This window comes from Trichosurus vulpecula, chromosome 1 (assembly GCF_011100635.1).
Source record: "Trichosurus vulpecula isolate mTriVul1 chromosome 1, mTriVul1.pri, whole genome shotgun sequence".
Taxonomy (NCBI): domain Eukaryota; kingdom Metazoa; phylum Chordata; class Mammalia; order Diprotodontia; family Phalangeridae; genus Trichosurus; species Trichosurus vulpecula.
The window spans coordinates 27,479,379-27,494,273 of record NC_050573.1 but is presented as its reverse complement, the minus strand read 5'-3'; the positions used below and the strand labels follow the sequence as shown (position 1 = coordinate 27,494,273).

The 14,895-nt window shown below is 42.8% G+C and overlaps 1 protein-coding gene across 1 annotated transcript in view; it reads right to left on the bottom strand.

The window, feature by feature from the left end:
* Positions 1 to 14,895, bottom strand: part of NOS1 (nitric oxide synthase 1) — a 130,109-nt gene that overhangs the window by 75,747 nt on the left and 39,467 nt on the right. The gene's annotated exons all lie outside the window — the stretch shown is intronic.

Below are 14,895 nucleotides of genomic sequence, written 5' to 3'. Positions count from 1 at the left end.
ATACGATCAACCAATAAGCATTTATTAAATACTTAGTATGTGCCGGGAGCCAGGTGAGATGTTGGGTAAAGAATGACAAAGAATAAAGCAGTCTTCCCTCAAGGAGCTCCATGGGGGAACTCAAACACGTTGACATATACTTTATATGCATATGTGCATATATATACATATGTGTATATGTTCATATATATATATACATACATATTTGATAGATAGATGGTAATTGTTTGGGAGGAGTGATGAGTAGTTGGGGATTAGGGTGTGATCTGGAAAGGCTTTCTAAAGAAGATAGAATTTAAGCCAAGTCTTGAAGGAGCAGATTGATTCTAAGATTCTAAAGAGACACTTCACAGAACCAGAGGGCAATGAGGTGGTGTGTTGTGTGAAAGAATTTTGGACGATTTGCCATCAGGAGACAGGGTTCAAGTCCCAGCTCTCACTAGCTATGTGATTGTGGGCAAATCACCTCTTCGGCTCTTATTTCCCTTGTCTGTAAAATCTTGAAGGGTTTGCAAACCACTACAATCGCTACTGAAATTTGACTTATTAACTCCGAGAGAAGGTCACTCATAAAGGACCATAAGGGAATTAAAGAAATATAAACTGTTAGAGGAAAAAAAGTGGGGAAAGTAAGTCCATTTGGTGTTGTTTTATCTAGCATAGGATCAAAGGATAATATCTTTAGAGGCAGAAGGGATCTTAGACACCATCTAGTCTAATCTGTTCTCTTTACACGTGATGAAACCGAGGCCCAGAGAGGTTAAATATTTTGCCCAAGTCTCACAGGAAGGAAAAGATAGAGCTGGGATTTGAACTCGAGTCCTCTGTTTCAATCAGCATTCTTTCACTATGGTACATGCCCCCAAGACCCAAGCTTCATGACTGGGAAACATCAGAGTGGAAGGACTTTTATAGATCTTTTCTCTGACTCTCCCCACCCTCACCGCATTTGACATAAGGCTTTGGTTTTGTGCATATCCAGATCACTTAATGTGGAGGTACACATGTGGTAAACACCAGGGACTTGCTTACAACACACATATTAGAAGAATTTATCTGTATTTGTGTGTGTGTGTGTGTGTGTGTGTGTGCATGACTCTAGGTGTAAATTAGGTGTTCTGTATTCTCCTACCATGTGGGTAGGGATAGCCTCTTTCTATTATCTGCATGGTCAGAATTGGCTGTGTCTTTAAAACTCCCAGACTAGGGCAGTCTCTCTCCAGTGGCAGGATGATATGTGTGAAGGTTTTATTTACCCATATCATGAGCACCATGAACAGATCCTGGTAAAGGTAAGGTTTACCTTCTTCCCCCATAAGCCCTATGGCCCTGGGAAATGGATCTGGGGTTTCTAGTCACAGGCAATGGAGTCCCTGGACCTAGAAGCTTGAGCCATGGTGACCTTGGAGACAGGATTCTAGGCTGAGTGTTGTTGCCAGCCCAGCAGGTAAGCCCCAAGAATCCAGGATGTTTAGATACAAGCCTGGGGGGCTTTGGACTTGGAACTTGGTGGGAACATTCTATATAGGAACTGACCTAATCTGTGAACTTGACTCTTTTCCCCTCCCAGAGACTGAGGTAGGCAACAGCGTAAAATATGCTCTCACCCAAGTGTTAAGGGGAGGTATATTTATATGTTTTTTCCTTGTCTTATCTTTGTGGTAAATATTCCTTTGTAAAAGCTAATCTGACTCTTAGTAGTTAACAAGTTGCTAAATGGAACTGGGGTACAGGGAAACCTTAAAACTGGAGGACCACTAAACTTATGATGATGCCAGAGGAGTCTGGGTCATAAAGCTGACACACCATTTCCCAGCTCTCATCAAATAAAATTCAATCCTCCAAGGCTCATGAAGGATAAAACCTGTAAAATTAGGGTCTGGGTATTGACCTACCATGATGAGGTCATAATGAAGGTGTCATGTTGCCTTGATGGGCATGAGATGCTGGAAGTAGCAATGAGGGCAGGGAGTGAGATGTTGGGACATGACCAGTGGGAGGTTGAGTACTCTTCAGGCACTTGAGCGAGTGGCAGAGAGACTAGATTACCCCCAAGTCTCCTTAAAGATACAGGAGAACCTTGGGAGAGGTGGGGAAATGTAACACACTTGGCTTTTTAGGTCACAGGGGCCAGGGTAGTTGCTGTTATATGTGGAAAGTGAAATCAATGTCCAGAGTAGTCCAATGACTTGACCACTGTCCCACAGGTCCCACTGTGCCATAAGCCGTCTTGCGTGACTGCGTACTTTTCACCCCCTAAATCCCAGTTGTGGGGGATTTAGGTGCACTCCTGCTGCACTCCTTGCTTCAGGCAATCCCTTGAAGCCTTCTTGGGTCCTTTGGCTAAATAACTTCCTACCAATTCTAAGGGGGTCAGGGAGGGAAATAAGTCACATGGGTCAAGGCAATGACTTGACAAGGCAACTGCGGCTGAAGCTCCAATTTTGGAGGTAAACAAGAGCTACTCCCTAAAAATAGCCGGGGAAACCAACAGTCCTGTGCTAAGTACAAGATGCAAAAAGATGAACACCAGCAAAAAGGCCTATCCTGCTTAGGCAGTGGTGGGGGGAATCCTGGGCATAGATTGATTTGCAGAGCTCAGAGTGGAGAGGATCCTCAGGATCTCCCCTGCAGACCTGGTGGAACCACCAGGAGCTTGACTCTCTCACTTAAAGCTGCAGGAGGCAGGGGATGGTTTGGGAGGAATGTGGCAGATGAGAGCCAGGTCCAACAGGACTCCATGGAACTGTCTGAATCCTTTCATCCTACAAAAACTAGGAGACAGCTTAAAGTGTTTGAAACAAATGGGACATCGGTTGAGACTTGGAAACCTTTGAATTTATAAGGACAAGATTTAATTTTGTAAGGGGCACAGTGGAAAGTCTGATCTATTGTACTCAGTGGCCTCTAGGGTCCAATTCGATCTGTGATCCTCCATTCAAAGGTGAGCTCCTTGAGGGCAGGTACTATGCGGAGTTTTTCCTCACTCTGCATCCCTATGCTTGGTGTGATTCCTTACACATAGGAAGCACTTAATAAATGAGGACTGGCTCATCCTATCCTGACTGCTCTTCTCTGGATGCTCCCCATCTGATTAGTGTCTTTCCTAAAGTGTGATACCTGGATACTCAAAATGATGGGCATCATTTGTCTTTCTTATTATCTCCAGAGCTTAGCACAGTCCATGGCACATTTGTTGTTGTTGAGGTTGAATCATTCCATTATGTCACTTTCCGTGACCCCCTGGACCATATCACACCAATACTATCTATGGGGTTTTCTTGGCAAAGATATTGGAGTCCTTTGCCATTTTCTTCTGTAGTGGATTAAGGCAAACAGAGGTCAGATGACTTGCTCAGGGTTACACAGCTATTCGAACTCAAGTCTTCCTGACTCTAGGTCCAGCACTCTATCCACTGAGCCACCTGTATAAGCACATAGTAGGTGCTTAATAAATGCTTGTTAACTATTAGACCCCCTACTCACTGCAGGGTTGGTAAGTCACAAAAAAAATGTTCCATCTTTCATATCCATGACTTTGCAATGGCCATTCCCAATGCTTGGAATGGTCTCCCTCCTCATTCTCCTCCTCTTAGAATCCCTGGCTTCCTTCAAGACTCAGATGAAGTGTTACCTTCTGCAGGAAGTCCTTCCTATTGCTCTCAGCTACTGTCTTCTCTCTCTATGGTTGCTTTACATCTACTCCATATGTAGTTTGGATAGATTTAGTTACATAAGTGTTGTTTTCTACCATCTGCTTTCCAGTGTAAGGACCTAATAAATTCTTATTGACTGATTTCTAAGAGCCAGAAGAGACTCCAATGACTACCTTGCAACCCTTTCAACAAGGAAAAAAATCATGTTGTGAAATTCCAGGGTAATTTAATACACCACTCAAAATGTTCTGTAATTACTTACTGCTTAAAGTCCATTAAGGAGTTTTTAGCATGGACCCCTTTGACCATCACTGCAAACCCCAAGAGGTTTGAGAACCTCTAAATGGGAACCACTGATCTAATCCAAACCATATCTGAAAAATAATCCCCTGTGCCATGACCCTGACAGATGGTTATCCAGCCTTAGGGTGATGACCCCCAGTGAGGTGCGAGCCATTGCCTTCTGAGGCAGTCTGTTCTACTTGGAGATTGTTACCAATCGTTGCCAACTTTTTCTTTACATTAAGCACAGGTAAAGAATCCTTTCCTGGACTAAGCAGAGAAAATACTAAAAGATAGACTGGTTCAATGTACTCAGAGTTTAAAAGGGGGAAGAGGGTGAAATTATGTGAGCTGACTAGTGAGGACTCTCAGAAATCTCTACAATATCCTTCCTCTTGCAAAGTCTGGTTCCTCTCAGAACCTCCCTTTCACAGAAGGGCGGTCATGCTGTCATTCCTCTCCAGCCACCAATCCTGACTCTACAGGTTTTCTCCACCATGAGCCTGTGCAGATAATTTCTCTCCTCCCCCCACTTTTCAATTGCTTTTTCTGTTGTCTCTCCGCACTAGAATATAACCTCCTTGAGGGTGTTGTTGTTCAGTCATTTCAGTCATGTGGCCCCATTATGGAGTTTTCTTGGCAAAGATATGAGAGTGGTTTGCCATTTCCTTTTCCAGTTCATTTTACAGATGAGGAAACCGAGGCAAACAGGGACAAGTGACTTGCCCAGGGTCACACAGTTAGTAAGTGTCTGAGGCCAGATTTGAATTCAAGAAGATGAGTCTTCCTGACTCCAGGCCAAGCACTCTATCTACTATGCCACCTACCTTGCCCTCCTTAAGGGTAGAGATTGTTTTTTTCTTTCTTCAGGTATTTACATTCCTAGTGCTTAGCACAGAGCCTGGCAATTTAGTAGGTCCTTAATAATTGCTTGTGGACTTGACTTGACTTAGGGCCTAAGGTTAAAATTCTTTCCATTTTATAGGATAATAGAATCAAGAATGTTAGAGTTGGAAGGAAGCTCTGAGGCCATATCCTCCAGCCTGCACCTGACTGAAAATCTGCTTCAGTATCAAGGACAAGTGGTCCTCCAGCTTTTGTTTGAAGTCCTCTAGGGAGGAATAATAGGATTCCTTCCTTATTCTTAGAGACATTTGTAATTGTCAGAGGGAACATTCTGTTTCACCTTCTTCAAAAAATCTACTTATGACATTCTCTTAGTGGCTCTTAATCTAAGATGATTCATAAGGCAGTGCTATCTAGTGGTGACAAGCGGGGCCAATATTTTCTACATGACATTCTTTCTCCCATCTCTGTGCTTTCATACTGGCTGTCACCCATGCCTGGAATGCACTCCTTCCTTATTTGCACCTCTGAGAAACCCTAGTTTCCTTCAAGGCTCAGCTCATTGCTCATAGGAAGGTAGGGTGATCCTTCCTGATACCCCCAGCTACTTTTAATGCCACCTCCCACCCCCACCAAAAGCATTTTGCCCGAGTTTTGGATTTGCCTATATATGGACATATCGTCTCTCCCTGCCCACCTTGGCTAGATTGTAACCTACCTGAAGGCAAGAATTGCTTGATTTTTGTCTTTGAATCCCCAGAACCTACCACTGTACCTGGAATATAGTAGATGATTAATAGCATTTTTTATTAATTTATGAGGGTGTTAACTTGAGGCCCATGAACATGCTTTTAAAAACTATTTTGAGAATTGTTTTGATATAATTGGTTTCCTTTGCAATCCTGTGTATTTTACGTATTTAAAGATATTCTCAGGAGGCCTTGATAGGTTCAACCCAACTACCAAGGAGGTCCAGGACACAAAAAGGTGAAGAAGATTTTTCAGAGATCTCTCCCAGAGTTTAGGTGCTCAGAATTTACAGTTCTAGGACAAAACCCTATGAGTGAGTAGGAAGACTTAGAATGTGTGCCTAGATGTTACAGGGACAGAAGATCTGGTGTCAGCTTCCTGTCCCCAGGAGCCAGGGCAGGGGGGACCAGCCAGTTGAAGCATGGCTAATTTTCCTCAGTTTGCACAATAATTAATTACAGCCCAGTATCGAGTAGCAAATGTTGGAGCAACATTGCTGAAGTCAGGTCTGAAATGAAACCACAAAAAAGGATTGGGTTTGGTATATTAATAGCTCACTTGTCTCTGATTTTTCATTTGTGAGACCCTCTAAACACCCCTAAAAGGCAGCTCTGTCTGCTTCTTCTCTCTCCCCTCTGACCTCCCCAAGGGGGAACATAATCTAGTAGACACAGGGTGAAGTGGGCAGAATTACCAGCTATCCGAGGCTCAGGGTTCAGTCAGGAACAGGCCTAAGGACAGGAGCAGTCAGGGTGGCAGACTGAGTCAGGGAGGGGCAGCTCCAAGAAAGGAAAAAAACTCCCTAGCCGTGAGAGTAAGGGGGCTACCTTGGGAGGTAATGAGCTCTCATTCACTGGAAGTCATCCAAGAAAAGCGGGTGGCCATTTGTCAGGGATACTACATGGGGAATTCCCTGTTCAGGTATGAGCTATATTGCTGAGGTCTCTTCCAATTCTGGGTGTCTGTGACTGGAAATAGGAATTGAGCAAGAAAAAAGATTCCTGCATGTTTCTGGGGTTGTGAACCTGGGTGACTGGGATGATCGATGGTGGAGTCCTCAAAAGAAGCAGGGAATTTTATTTTATTTATTTTATTTATTTTATTTTTTTATAATTTTATTTTTTATTTTTAGCTTACAATACTGAGTTCCACAAGTTTTTGGGTTCCAAATTTTCTCTTCCTCCCTCTCCTCCACCGTACCCTCCAAGACAGCACATAATCCAATGTAGGGTCAGAAGTAGGGAATTTTAGATCAAAAGTTTTAGGGCTGAAAGCCACCTCATAGGCCCTCTAGGCCAACTTCACCCCATTTTACAGATGGGGAGACTGAAGTCTATAGAGATTAAGTGACTTGGCCAAGATCATGCATATAGTAAGTGGCACAGAATGTTGTGGTCAGATGAGCTGACCTCTCTAAGTCGCTTCTGGTTCTAACTGTGATCCTCTCGAATCATAACCTACATTTTGTTTGTACATTTTTTTTAAAGCATGCTTCTCCCATATTAGACTGAGCTCCTTGAGAACAAGGACTAGTTTTTGCTTTTCTTTGTATTTCCAGTGTTTAGCACAGTGCCTGGAATACCACAGGTGATTAATAAATGTTTATTGTTTCCAATGACTGTTTTAGAGTTTCCTTGAGCACTGAGATATTGCATCAGTCAATCAATAAACATTTATTAAGTGCCTACTATACGCTAGGCACTGAGCTAAGCGCCGAAGATATAAAAAGAGGCAAAATACAGTCACTGTCTTCAAGGAATTTGCAATCTATTAGAAGAGACAATAAGCAAACAAATGTATACAAAGAAAGTTATATGCAGGATAAATAGGAAGTAATTAATGGAGGGAAGGTCTACATGACTTGTCAAAGCTTAGAGAGATAGTATGTGTCCAAGACAGGACTTGAACCAAGATCTTCCTGGCTTCCAGACTAGTCCTCTATCCATTCATTGAATTATAGGACCACTGAATCACAGTTTACCAGTTGGAAAGAACCTCAGTGGCCATCTGAGTCCAATCTATATACCCAAAGAATTCCCACTCTAATCTCCCCAACTCTGCTTGAAGATCCCCAAGGAGGGGGAGCCCCTCAGCTTTTAGGGTAGCCAATTCTACTGTTGGACAGCTCTAATTTTTGACAAGATTTCCTGACACCAGGCTTAAATTTACTTCTGATAACACCCATTGCTCCTGGTACCTCCATCTTTGGGGTCAAACAGGATAATTCAAGCCTAGGATATGTCAGTCCTTCATATACTTGAAGACAGCTACCATGTGTCCCCAGACTCCCCTCTTCCCTAGGCTGACCATTCCTAGTTCCTTCATCCTTTCCTTAGATACCATAGACTTGAGTCCCTTCCTCATTTGGGTCGCCTTCCTCTGGACATCGTCCAGCTTTATCAATGTTGTCCCTAAATTGTGATGCCCAGAACTGAACCTGGTACTTCAGATGGGGTCTGATGAGGGTAGAGTATGGTGGGGTAGTGTTTCAGTTAGAAGGGATTTCATAGACCATCTCATTTAATCTTCCCCTGACCAACAAGGACAAGTGGCATCCCAGCCTCTGCTTGAAGCCCTCCAGGGAGGAATCACAGGATTCTTTCTCACTCTCAGAGATGTTCTCAGTTGTGAGAAAGAACATTTTGTTTTCGTCTTTTCAGAATGTCCTCTGTTAATATTCCCTGAGTGGCTCTTGAACCAAGTGTCAGTGGCATGTCTTTTGAAGGGGGTGATAATCAGAGCAAATTCCCCATGAGGGAATCAGAGTAGAGGATCCCTCTAAAGCCCCTTCCAGAGCTCATGTCCTTTGACTTTACAGTGTCTGGTGCAGAGGTCTTTAATAATACTTTAAAAATAATTTGATGAGGGGGTTGAAAGAGGAGTGCTTAAAATGAGGTCTGTGAACCCATTTAAACATATTTTGTTAACTGTATTTCAATATAATTACTTCTTTTGTAATCCTATGTATTTTACTTTATGCATTTACAAACATGATTTTGAGGAGGAGCCTCTAGGCTTCATCAAACTGCCCAAGGGGTCCAGGGCACACAAAAAACTAAAAATCCTCGCTCTAAAGAATCTAAGATCCCTTCCAGAATTCACATGCTTATAAAACCTGGCACATTGGAGGTGCTTAATAAAAGGTTTTGTGTTAAATCAATGATTGACATTTTGACTGACGGAGTGGGGGGGCGATGTTTAGACTAGGGCAGAGGTTCTAACTTGAAGCTAGTTAACCTAATACACACATATACAGGGTGTTACTAAAGTCTGGACACATAGGCAAAAATCCATATTTTCAAGAAATGAATGAAATTTCCAACAACATTTCATATAATTGGAATATTAACAAATAACATCTTCAATCTGATTTCCATCATTTGTGATGCAAAGTTGATGCGCTTTGCAAGATTCACATGAACTCGATGCAATAACTCCATATTGCCGTCAATTTTAGTATGTTCACTCTTTATGCATTCAATCAAGTGTGCTGTATCTGTGATTTTCATTGAGTACACCTTCTCCTTTAGCATACCCCAGAAAAAGAAGTCAAGGGGGCTAAGGTCTGTTAATATTCCAAATATTTCAAAATATGCAGTTTTGCCTATGTGTCCAGACTTTAGGGACACCCTGTACATATGTATATACTATATAAATGTATGTATTTGATAACTGTATTTACTTTGCAAATTTGTGTATTTTATTTTATGTATTTAAGATTAGATTTGTTTTGTTTGGTCACAAGAAGGTAGAACCAGTAGCAACTGGCGAATGTTTTAAAGAAGCAAATTTAGGCTTGATGTCAAGAAATCTTGTCAAAATTTAAAGCTGTCCAAAAGTAGGATGGGCTGCCCCAAGAGGTGAGGGGCTTTCCCTCTTTGGAGGTATTTAGGTAGAGTTGGGTTGGTTCAAGAGGGGATTCCTTTGGTATATGGGCTGGATTGAGAAGGGGTCCTTCACCAGATTACACAAGGGGTCCAGGACACAAAAAATATTAAGACCCCTTGGTTTAGAAGATTTCTCTAAGATCCCCTCCAGAGTTCACATCCTTTGACTTACAGTTCTAGGACATGAGCCTGTGAGTGAGGAGGGAGACCTAAAATGTGTGCCTGGATGCTGCAGGAAGAGGCGATCTTGCTTCAGCTCCCCTATCTCCAGTATGCAGAGCAGTAAGGACCACCCAGCTGAAATCAGAGTTAATTTTGCTTGGTTTGCACAATAAGTAATTACATCTTAGTGTCAAGCAGTAAGTGTTGGAGCAACATTGCTGTAGGCAGGTCTGAAATGGAGCATGCAAGGAAGGACTGTGTTGGGTTTAATAACAGCTTGCTTGTCCCTGATCTTTCATACATGCAACCCTGACTGTAAGATGATAGCAGAGGCATGGGGCTTGGCCAGGAATAGAGCTCATGACAGCATCAATCAGGGCTACAAGCTGGGGTACGCTCAAGTCCAGGGAGGGCCATCTCAAGAGGTAGTGAGTTCTCTGTCACTGGAGGGCTTCCAGCAAAGAATGAATGACCACTTATTAGGGATATTGTAGAAGGAATTTTCGTTTAGGTAGAGGTTAGACCACGTGGTCTCTGAGCAAACCACCCAGCTCAAAGAATGTGAATGTGTAATATAGGAGGTCATATGGGCACTATTCTTCATCAGAGGACCTTGGTTTGAAGCCTGGCCCTGACACTTACTAGTTGTATGGCCTTAAGCAAGTCAATTCACTTTTCTCATAATAGTAATTGACAGCACACACATATTTTTATATACCTTTTTCAATTTTAGCCCATAACAGCCTTGAGATATAGATACTACAGGCATCGATGTCCTGGATCCTTTCATACCATACTGTCTTTACTGGGACCACCTCCCTCCTCCCATCCTCCCTGATTAGTCTGAATATACTAAGTATAAAGGGTTACATAGCATGTTAAAGTTAATTTGATAGCAGAAACTTACTTGTTTTTATATTTCTGTATAATCAGTATATAAAAGAACTTTGCTTCATTAGTGAATGCCAGTGTAGATCAAAGCCCACCTATAACTTAACAGATAAGTCTTAGCCTTGGAGTGACTTGCCCATGGTCATACAACCAGGTAAGTGTTAGAAATGGGACTTGAACCCAAGGCTTCTTGAGTTCAGTGCTACCACTCTATCCACTATGTCAGGCTTCCTCTCTCCCATGTAGAATGGAGGACATAGCTATTCTACAGATGAGGAAACAATCATTATTAAACGTTTGTTAATTGCTTGCTATGTGCCAGGCACCATGTGATGTGTTGGGGATACAAAGGGAGGTAAAACCACTACTTCTGACTTCTTGGGGATTATATTCTAATGGGAGAACAGGGACAGTTTCAGGTTAAGCCATTTGTTCAGGATTCTATGGAAAGGCAGGAATAGAATTAGAAATAGGGCTTGGGTCTCTCAAAGAGAAATCTACCCACTGCAGCTGTCTCTACTAAATATCTGGGCACTTTGGCAAGAGTCCCTCAAATCGTCCTTTGGTGCCTCATCTTGGCATGAGCAGTGATCCTAGGTACTTGGAGTTTATGCCAGGAGAACACAAGATTTGGAAGGTCCAAGGCAGAAAGATTTCAAGGAGGGGTCTAATGATTAAATCATAGATTTAGAGCTAGAAGTGTCCATAGAGGTCATCGAGGCCAATTCATTTTAAGGATCAGGAGGCTGACAGATTAAATGACTCAGCTAGCATCACACAGATACATGTCTGAGACAGGATACGAACTCAGGTCATTCCGACTCCAAGTCTACCACTCTAGCCAATATGGCACCTAGGTGGTGGTCGACTCTATAATCTATTGTCCAAGGATCAATGAAAAGTAAGCCTAGAAAGGCTCTTCACCAAGTTCACAAGGTGATAGACTTTTTGACTCTCTATTTTTTTGTATCTTCAGCACTTAGGACAATGCCTGGCAGACAGTAAGCACTTAATAAATGCTTGCTGAATTGAATAGGTGCCAAGTGTCAAATTGAATTTAGTTTTGACACATTAATAATTTCACAACAAATATTTGGAGGAAGATATATTAAACTTTTCTCACAGGAATCTTGTTCTTATTTGTGGAAAATGAGGGTTCTATGGTATACAGGGGGAAGGAGAAGTAACAAGCATTTATTAAATGCTTACTGTGTGCCAGACATTGTGCTATGTGTTTTACAAATATTGCATCCTTTGACAGTATTAATATACAATATAATATTCATTAATATAATAAAAAGATCAAGAAAATCCTTCTGTGGTCTAACAAAGGATAGGAGATGAGTTCAGAGGTGTCCATATGCTGAGCAGCCCTTTCTTAAAATTGGTAACCTTAGGGGCAGCTAGGTGTTACATTGGATAGGGCAGGAGTCAGGAGGACCTGAGTTCAAATCTAACCTCAGACACTTGACACGCACTAGCTGTGTGACCCTGGGCAAGTCACTTAACCCCTATTACCTCCAAAAAAAGAATTGGTGACCTTAGAGAGAAAAAAAAATCCAGGATCCAGATTCCTTGAGTGACTGTGTGTGGGGTAGGAAGGGGATGGTAGTGGAGAGTATCAACATTTCATCTATATACAAACTAATTCCCCAAGCAAACTTCCAAAGGCGTGGATTTGAATCATTTTGTAGTCACATCATTTTTGATGGCAAATGGAGGCTCACTGGCTGTAACTGCCATCTAAGAATTCTGCCAGGGGCAGCTGGTGGCACAGTGAGGGGAGCACCAGCCCTGAAGTCAGGAGGACCTGAGTTTGAATTCAGCCTCAGACACTTGACACGCTTACTAGCTGTGTGACCTTTGGCAAGTCACTTACCCCCTAACTGTCCTGCCTTCCCTTCTCCAAAAAACAAAACAACAACAACAACAAAGAATTCTGCCATGCCAAAATGATCTTCCTCTCCTCTTCTGTCCTCCAGCTCATCTCCCTGAGCACATTGTACTTATTTCCAATGCCCGTCCTATTAAAATCCTACTAATACTCGAAAGTCCAAATCAAACCTCACCTGAACTCAAGTCAACAAGCATTTATTAAATGTCTGCCAGGCACTATGTTAAATGCTAGGGATATAAAGAAAGGCAAATGACAGCCCCTGATTTTAAGGAGCTCACATTCTAATGGAAAAGACCACATGCAAACAACTATGCATATGTAAGGTACATACAGGATCCATAGGAATGCCCTCAGAGTGAAGGCACTAAGATTAAGAAGCACTGGGAAAGCTTTCTTGTAGAAGGTGGACCTTTCAAGGAGACTTGATGGAAGCCAGGGAACTTAGGAATCAGAGAGAAGGAGAGAGAGAATTCTAGGCGTGGAGGACAGCCAGTGAAAATGCCTGGAGTTGGGTGGTGGAACGTGTTGTGGGAGGAAGAGGAGGACAGTGTCATTGGATCACAGAGTACATGAAGAAGAGTAAGGTAGAAGAAGGTGGAGCAGTGCATAGAGCGCTGGGCTTAGAGTCAGGAAGACTCATCTTCCTGAGTTCGAATCTGGTCTCAGATACTAGCTACGTAACCTGGGGCAAGTCACTTAACCTTATTTGCCTCAGTTCCTCATGGGTAAAATGAGCTGGAGTAGGAAATGGCAAACACCTCCAGTATCTTTGCCAAGAAAACCCCAAATGGACTTGTGAAGTTGGACAAGACTGAAATTACTGAACAAACAACAAAAAAGTATAAGAAGACTGGAAAGGTTACGAAGAACGTTTGTGTTTGATCCTGAAGGTGATCCATAGCATTGAAATCTATTGAAGTGGGGTATATGGGATGACACGGTCAGACCCGTGCTTTGGGAAGATCAATTGACAAATGAATAGCATGGATTGGAGTGGAGAGAGACTTGAGGCAGGATGACCTCCCCACACTCTCCCTGACCCCATAGGCTATTGTATAGTCCAGGTTTGAGGTGATAACGGCTTGAAGTGGTATGGTGGTCATGGCAGAGGAGAGAAGGAGATGTAGTCGAGAGGTATCATGAAGGTAGGACGTGACCACCGATTGGATATGGAGGGGATGAGAGAGAGTGGGCAGTCAATGATGACACCTAGATTGTGAGGCAGGATGACGATCCCATCCACAGTGACAGGAAAGTTAGGAAAAGGGGAGAGCTGGTGTGGGGGGATGATAATGAATTCAATTTTGGACATGTTGAGTATCAGATATCTATGGGATATCAAGTTGGAGAAGACCATTAGGTAATTAGAGAGGTTAAGAGAGAGATTAGGGCTAGACAAATCAATTGCTACAGAAATGATGATAGAATCCCGGGGAGCTGTGAAATAGTATAGAGGGAGAAGAGAAGAAGGCCTGAGACACAGCATTGTGTGACACCTACTGTTAGCAGATGAGACCCGGATAAAGATCTAGCAGAAGATATTGAGAAAGAACAGTCAGACAAGTAGAAGGAGAAGCAGGAGAGACCAGCGTCACAAAAACCTAGAGAGAAGAGAGTGGTCAAAAGTGCCAAAGGTTACAGAAGGTCAAGGAGAGTGAGGATTGAGAAAAGGCCATTGGATAAGCCAAGTAAGAGGCCACTGGGAACTTGGGAGGGAGCAGTTTTGGTTGAATGATTAAGTTGGGAGCCGGACTGTAGAGTGAAGAAGAGATTGAGAGGAAAGGAAATAGAGGCAGCTATAGAAGACTGTCTCAAGGAGTTCAGCCAGAAAAGGAAGGAGAGACCCAGATCTGAATCCTGGCTCTACCACTTTCTTGTTATATGGCCTTGGGCAAGTCATTTCATCTTTGGAGTCCTCCCTTTTCTCATCTGTAGAACAAGGGGGCTGGCTTTTCCAAGCCATAGGTCCCTTCCAGCACTAAATCAATCATCCTATGAACCTGAAAGTGTTGTCCAAATGTCCTCCCAACTTCATAAGTCCCAAAGATGACTGTTGCTGCACAATCTTTCCCAGCAATGGAAGATTTAGCCAATGAGGAAGAGAAGCTGATACATGGCTGTGCTGTGAAATCCACAGAACATGTTGCTGCTGCTCCAATACATTTTGCCTTGACTCTGGAGTAGCATATGGCCAGAGTGTAGATCACATGAGATATTCAAGGAAACACAGTTATACCTCATAAGCTCCTGAACACCTTCTATGGAAGCAGAGCAGCCAGCACTATACATGAAAACACAAAGAGAGACAGATGGGAAAGACCCAGTCTACCACTGCCAAGAGCTTCTTGAAGTCTTACCTGCTGCTCACTTTCACATGCTTCCACATATTTGCATCGGGACTCTGTCCAAAGATGGGCTGGTCTAACCAAGGTGCACCGTCATTGAAGGCAACACAAAACTAACTGAAATGCTTGCTCCTTCTATAAAACCAATTAGGGGAGCATTTAGGGTTAGACTCATCCCT